We start from the raw sequence: 7498 nt of genomic DNA on the forward strand, positions 1-7498 counted from the left end.
TGACTCCATATCACAGCCAGGTAAGGTGTAAAGCAGCAGGACTCCATGGGCTCACTCTTCTCTCAGTGACTGAAGGGCCACAGCTAGAGATGTTCTCTTTGCTGCTAGAAACCCAGGCTGCTATCAATCGGTACATGGCGAGAAACCAAGAACTCACAGAGACCTGAAAAAGTGACTTTTAGGTCAGATCCACTCTTACAACCCATTAATCCGTGAGCTGTACTGGACTTCATGGATCAGCTCCTGAGACCAGAGCTCCAAACATCTGTGAAAGTCTCCACCCTCCCTCACTTCTTGATATCCTGCAATGGAAATTACATTGCAAAGTGAGTTTCACATGGTGAAATTGTAACATATGGATGGTCAAATTCAACGTTCTGCTAATAAATGAGACAGCAGAGTTTGACAACTGTTCTCTCCTTAAATTATTCCGCCATTGTTTCTCCCAACTCTCCTTGGAATCTTTGACCCTTAAATCCCTCTGGACATGGTTCATTAGCAAGAATGCTGATACTTCACTGATATGAAACCACTTCTTATCCAGCATTGGAAATATTAAGTCCAAAATAAGTAGATAGAAATATGTAATAATGATCTGAGCAGAAATCAGACACCTCAATACAAGAAAGTGCTTAAATTAAAACCTCAAAGTGTATCCTTGATAAACATTAAATTGGTAAGTACCTAGTGAGGTAGAGATTTGTTGTAATAGTGTTTGTAAATAGGATATCATGTCTGCATCTTGTACAGCAAATGACCACTAGGAAGAGAGTATACAATGTGTTAATTATTGAAACTGTCCTACCAATTTGATTTGAAACTGTCTCATTGCTATTTGTTTATCAGTAAAATTATGGAAAATGGAAGAAAAAGAATTTCACTTAACAAAGTATTATGAATTATACAGTAATTGTTTTAATACACTGTTGCTTCCAAACAGTTATTCCTATCACCAGATATACACATGTAAAATTGGAAGAAGAAAGAAAGAAAAAGAAATGTACAGGAAACTAAGAAGTCAAAAACTAGGAACTATTGGGAAAAAAAGGAGATAAAACAAGTTAAACCATTAATTGCTTCTATAAACAGGCCACTGATGAGTAAATTTTAATGGTTTTGTACTAGTAAAAAGCAAAACTCACTTATATTTCTAAATTCACAGAAAAATTTTAAGAATTCCATAAAGCTTGTGGAAACAACTTTGAAAATAAGAACAATAATTGAGGATATACATTATTTTTTTCTTGGTGTTTTAAAAAATTTATTGAACTGTAAAGGATTTCCATTTCTTTAACTGAAGTGACTGCCATTTTTTTCTGCTGCCTCTTTTCCCCATGCTGATGTACAGGATCTGCAAGCCTATAGGAATATATCATACATATTGGGCCACTGGGGTGTGCACTTGGCCCATAACTCGGCATTACCTTTCAGCAAGAAAAACAATGAAGAGTAAAGACTAGACACAACTGTGTCCGGAGGACTTGCTTGATGTCTCACCTTGTTGTTATGTGACAATAATCAGGATTCTGTTATTGGGATCATGACAGACAAGACATTGAAATGAATTAAAGTTCCAGAACAGACTCAAAGTATACCCCTAGTGGACATGTGGCTGTGGTGCCTTCATGAGGCATTGGAAAACAGACGCTCTTTTTAGCTTCTGAATCTCTGAGCATTCAAAATAGGTCAGGTAAGAAATGGAATAGGATAACAGGCTGAGAAGGATCGTGATGGAGCTTTCTGAGACCTTGGGTTAGCCTGGGTGTTCTAGGCAAAATGGTAACGCCACAGTGCATGGACAGTGGTGAGCTCGATTTCATTAACACAAAGATCTCCTGTTCTCTGAAGACACGCCTACCTAGATAAAAATTCAAGCCAAAGTTTAACACATACGTTTAAAAGTCACATGCCTGATAAAAATGATTGTGTCTATGAGATCTCCCTTCAAGGATCTAAGCATGCAAAGCAAACACAAAATGAATAAAATCAAACAAAAGTTGAGATATTTAAAAACTTTTTACCAGAGTGCTTCCATAGGTACCGATGAGGATGTTTCAAATGTGAACATCCCTGGTGCTTAAATATGTGAAGTTCCCTGTGACAAGTATATTTTATGTAAAGTGCAAAAATGCATTTTAAACATAGAGGAGTAAGTGCTAGTCACTTTGCAGTTCTGTGGATTCGTTTCCCTTTTTTTATATCAAATCCACTGCGGAGAAAACATTGCTGAAAGTGAAGGTGCTCTGAGAGAGAAGACAGCTTTGCTCGGGAATTTTCAGGGCAGAGCTGCGCTATGATAAACAGCTCATGCTGCAGGCCAAGCTGCAGGGACGCACAAGGAGACCCAGGAGCAGACGCCGCTCGCGCTGCGCCTAGCACCCAGGCAGGCCAGGCAGCCAGGGGTCATGGGGTCCCCGCCCTCAGCCCAAGGCCTGGAGAGCGACCTGGAAGAAGCCGCACAGTGTGCTCAGCTCCAGTCTCAGATTCCGGCCCCAGAACACATTCTTTTGTAATCAAACATTCAATGTAAGGGGGCCCGTCCTTAAGCAAAGGGTGTGCTCGAGCCCATTATGAGCTGCTAAGATCTCCTGAGTGGGCCAGTGCTCCCTGAAGGGTTGGGATGACCCTTCTGTGATTTGTGTGTGGGTCATAGGACATCACAGGGAAGCTCTGTGGCACTGAATTCAGTTGACACACACCCTGACCCTCAAGCTGACCAGTATTCTGGGCCCACCCTGGCACTGCAGCTGAAGGAAGGAGGAGATGATTCTGAGGGGACTTCTGGGGTGTGTGGTGTGGGCAGAGCTAAGAGTCCCAAGGAGGAAGACATTTGACTTGTCACCAGGTCCTGGTTGTAAAGGGGAAGCTTTCCAGGCCCAAAGTTTGGCACGCCAGGCTGGTCTGCCATCCTCTAGCAAGGCTGCCAGCGGTCGCCACAGTGAGGATGCATTCCCAGGACTCAGGACACATAAGGTGCTCTCCAGGACTCCAAGAGAATCCCCTGAGGATTTCCTGTGTGTCCCACCTTGAAGGCTCTGGGGTCCACGACAGGGCATGCTGGCCAGGGCAGAGCCATGCAGAGGTGCCCACTCACACCCCAGGCAGCAGAGTCTTCCAGACCTTTCTCCTCATCCTAGACCTGACTCTACAGATGTGCTCCCTGGAACACCGACCTCGTGGTGCTCACCTCGAAGCCCTGCAGCGGCCTCTTCTCTCGTCCTTCCACTACCTGTGGCAGCCTGCGTGCCACTGCAAAGCCTGCATCCATCCAAATTTCACATGGCCAGCTTGAAGGGCTTCTTTGCAGCCCCTTGCCACAAGCAGGTCTAGCTCTCCTGAAGCTGGATCTTACGAAATCTGGGCTGCATCATCTTTCCTTTAGAGCTCTGGGAATCTATGTACCCACCTCTCTGCGGACCCCAAAGCCACCGGACACCTCGACTTCTCATTGACACTTCAGTTCAACAAAGCTTCCCTGGGGAGGCTGTCCTGAACTGCTCCATGTACTGTGTGGTGCTTCTCCTTTAAAGAAATCCTGTGCCTGATCATTCTGCCCCAGGAACTCCTTGAGCTTTGGACCAGGCTTAGGATTTTTCCCAGGTTGGGGCTGTGCTGTGGGCAGTTATGCAGTGGCCTGCAAAGCACTGTGACCAGGCTTGGATGCTCCCCTGCAGCAACCCCAGTGTCCTCTCCCCATGGCTCACTAATTTTCCTTTGGAAGTTAGACCAGGATCCAGCTCAGTCACGAGCTGCTCCTGCAACCTGTAGCAGTGAACAGAGCCAGCTCAACTGGTTCAGGATGTGTTCAAGGCTGTCCTCCTGCTGAGGCCTCAAACAGGTATTATGCTAGCTGGTGCTAGTTTGTGGGTCAGAGATGCCCCCCAGGGGACTGTGCTCCACCCACTTCAGCACTACTGGGTGGAGATAGAGCCCTGGCTGGTGAGGTCTGGGGGAAGGAAGGTAGGTGACCCACTCAGACCTAGGCGAGAGGGGGATGGTGCAGTTCATGGTTCTTTCCTGGGATTACTTATCAGACACAAATGTATGCCTCAAACTATGGATTCTCACAGCCAGGAAAGCTTTCAGGAAATTTGCTGGGAGAAGAGTGCTGGGAGATCAACAGGGTGGTCATTGCTGTCTCGCACGGCTGGTTGTTTTGTGAGTGTAAATTGTGGAAGCCCACTCAATGTTAAGGATGTGTCCTTATCAGCTAGGGCACCAGGGAGAAGGACACTTTCAGGGTGTAGGACATCCATAGTACAGCGTAAGCCCCATAATCACTGTTCACAGAATCAATCAAAAATGTGCTGTTCCTGACCAATGACAAGATTCTATTTCCGTCCATCAGCTAAATCAGTATCATTCACAGTTAAAAATGCTCTTTTAAATCCTTCTTCACATGTGGACTCAAGCAACGAAACCACGATTCCACGTCCTGCACTTAGATGAAGCAGGAGGCCAATGGAGCCTTCTCATCATCTCATCCGATGATGTAAGAAGGCTCGATGCCAAGTGTGTCTCACAGCATTTCCTCAGTGCCTTCATTACAGGAAAGAGAAAAGCAGCCTTTCCCTTAGCGTCAGGCCACCGCAAGCCTCGCACTGCCCTGCTCTCACGACGCAGACCATGCCTGCTTCCTGTCTTCCATAGAAGCACACTCTCGCTGCCTTCTCTGTGTGTTCTCTCCAGTTCACTGATGGGGAGGCCAAGAACCTGGCAAGAGGCCACCTGGGACTCTCCATCTAGTAACATGCACCCGGGTCCCATATGGTCTCCTCAAATGCACAGTGCCCCCTCTGGTGGTGAGGAACCCGCTTCTCCATCACCCAGTGACTCCACACATCTGACTCCTTCCCTGGATGACTGTCTGCTGTAACCCAACTAGATGGTGTCCATGGCCTGCAGCATGGAACTAACATAACCTGAATGCCTAAGTGAATGACTGGCTGGGAACTGAGAAGCCACAGGCCAGTAACACAATCTCCTGAGTCAGTTGGAGCCAGGCTTCCATGGGCCTCTGCCTAGAGGGGGCTTAAACCCTGGCCTGGAAAACCTGTGGTCTCTAACACATGATCCCCTCTGTCCCCCCTTTCACATGGAAAGTTTAAAACACTAACATGGTTTTCAAGAGCTGCAGGCCATGTCTCTAGGAGGTGTACTTAATGATATTACTGGGAAAACCCAAGCCTTCCACACAAATTTACTGTTGGTACAAAGCTATGGTGCTCCTGCAGCCCTGACCAACAAGATCTCATTTTCTAACATGGTCTTACTGTGCTCATTCCTTGTTCTCTCCCTTGAGATACGTAAAGAATGGTTCTCATATAGCCTGGAGTGCATTTTCCATGACCTCAAATTCATTCTTTACTAATGAGATTATAGAGAATGACAGGCTTCTATCGCCCAGGCTCTGGGATGATGGACCCCTATCTGGGATAATGCTCAGAGGCATGAAGAGAAAAATGACCAGGGGAATGTCTTGCTTCCGTATCAGTGGTATTACTTTCATGCTTCCTCATACGAGCCTTCCCCTCTTTGAAGCTAAGACTGCTCACCTTGCAGAGCATAAGCTCTCAGAAACAGGAAGAAAATATTTTGCTAGTGGACTAACAGAGTTAATGGTGAGTGGTTCCAATCCAAAGTCCACTTCTTGATTCGTGGCCATCTCAGACAGTGTACTGTATAGAGGACTCTAGTTCCAAGCATACACAGCCTTTTGATGAGCCTTACCTCAGACCTGTAAGCTATTGCCAACTGTCATCAAAAAGACCACTCCATCTTTCCGTCAATCCACTGACTTCCAGATCGTGAGGAACATGGCATTGATAAGGTAGGACCATCTACCTAGTTAGGACCCTCCCCTTCACTCCATGGCTCACTTCCTTTCGGCTCTGAGCTGGGGCCAAAGCCACAGAACAAGTCCTCCCATCTTTGACCCAGACAAAAAACCACAGGACCTCCCAGACCTAAAACACCAAAATTCCCCCAGCAGACCAGGTAGCCCTACCAAGATCAGCCCCACCTCAGCTGTTCCAGCCCACAAACACCCTGCCCACAAAACTTCCTAAAAACCCTGTGCTTTGCCTTGTCCACTGCTAATTTGGTCCACTAGACAGCCAGCCCATTTGCTGCTACCTCCAATAAATCTTCTCATGTCAGAATGCCTATTCCGGTCAATTGCATGGGTTCATACCTAACAGGTATAACCAGTGAATTCCATCAGCTTGAGCCTATTGCTTGACTTCTTTGACTTTAAAGTATGTTCCTTGATGTGCCACCGAATTATACGCCATCACTCTGAAGGTATAAGGTTTTGTTTTCAGGCAAGTTCTCACTAAATTGCCCAGGTGAGCCACGTTCATGGTCCTCCTGCCTCAGCCTTCTGAAGTGCTACAATTACAGGTTCCACTAACACAGCCAGTTTCTTTGTACCACACCCAGCTTACAAACTTTAATGACTTAGGGGAGAAACAGGCCTGGCATCCTACACTGCCTATAATTCCAGATTATCTCATTATATCACAAACCTTAATTTCCTGTATAGATTTAATTAATACTTTATACAAGAATACACATTCATTGTAGAATATTTTTTGATTATGAAACTCTATTATCAGGTTCAATCCCCAGTTCCACCAAAAAAAAAAAAACCCTATTATCAGGCATAGCAGTGTGTACCTACCCTGAATATACTACTGTGGCATGCTGGGGCAGAAGGACCTCAAGTTGCAGCCAGGCTGAGCAGCTTAGCATTTAGTGAGAAATTGGGTCAACGTGAAAGTACAGACTGGGCTGGGACTGCCTTTCATTGCAAGTCTCTGGTTCATCATTGAGTACCACAAAGAAAAAGCATCATTTCTGCTGCCAACCAAAAAGGGAAGGCTCTGGTCTTCCCTTTCCTGAGTTAGCGACATATGACCCCGTATCCTTGTTACAGGAGAGGGCTCTTGAGAAGGATGATACTGGATGCTTAGAAATCCTGCTCAACACAGGCCCGGCGGGGGAGTGAGATGACCTGGGGCCTGGCGGGATCCTGAACAGACCCAGAGCGCAGGCCTGGAGAGTGAGTGAGACGACCTGGGGCCTGGCGGGATCCTGAACAGACCCAGAGCGCAGGCCTGGTGAGTGAGTGAGACGACCTGGGGCCTGGCGGGATCCTGAATAGACCCAGAGTGCAGGCCTGCCGAGTGAGATGACCCGGGGCCTGGGATCCTCATTCTACCCAGGCTGCAGGGCCAACACGGAACCCTTCAGCAGAACTCCCTGCAAAGAGGCTACAGGCAAGACCCACCCTGCTGATTCAGGAGCAGAACATCTTGCCAGAGAGACACAAAGGGTTCAACTCTAATGCCTGCAGCAGAAAGAAGTGGAGCACAGCAGCCAGATCCAAGCAACACCCACCTGGAGGAATCCGAACTTCATAGATCCAGACCTGGTGCTAAGGTAATAACTCTATCTAAGCTCTACACCAAAGGTCAAAAGACAGTGGTGTACAAAA

General features: G+C 46.7%; 1 protein-coding gene and 1 pseudogene across 1 annotated transcript in view; both read right to left on the bottom strand.

Annotated features, from left to right (window-relative positions):
- LOC101585144 (serpin B9-like) overlaps nt 1-7498 on the bottom strand; it is a 389019-nt gene that overhangs the window by 239651 nt on the left and 141870 nt on the right. The gene's annotated exons all lie outside the window — the stretch shown is intronic.
- The window catches only part of LOC101592256, a 25889-nt pseudogene that overhangs the window by 9032 nt on the left and 9359 nt on the right, over nt 1-7498 (bottom strand).

This window comes from Octodon degus, unplaced genomic scaffold (assembly GCF_000260255.1).
Source record: "Octodon degus isolate 3935 unplaced genomic scaffold, OctDeg1.0 scaffold00023, whole genome shotgun sequence".
Classification (NCBI taxonomy): domain Eukaryota; kingdom Metazoa; phylum Chordata; class Mammalia; order Rodentia; family Octodontidae; genus Octodon; species Octodon degus.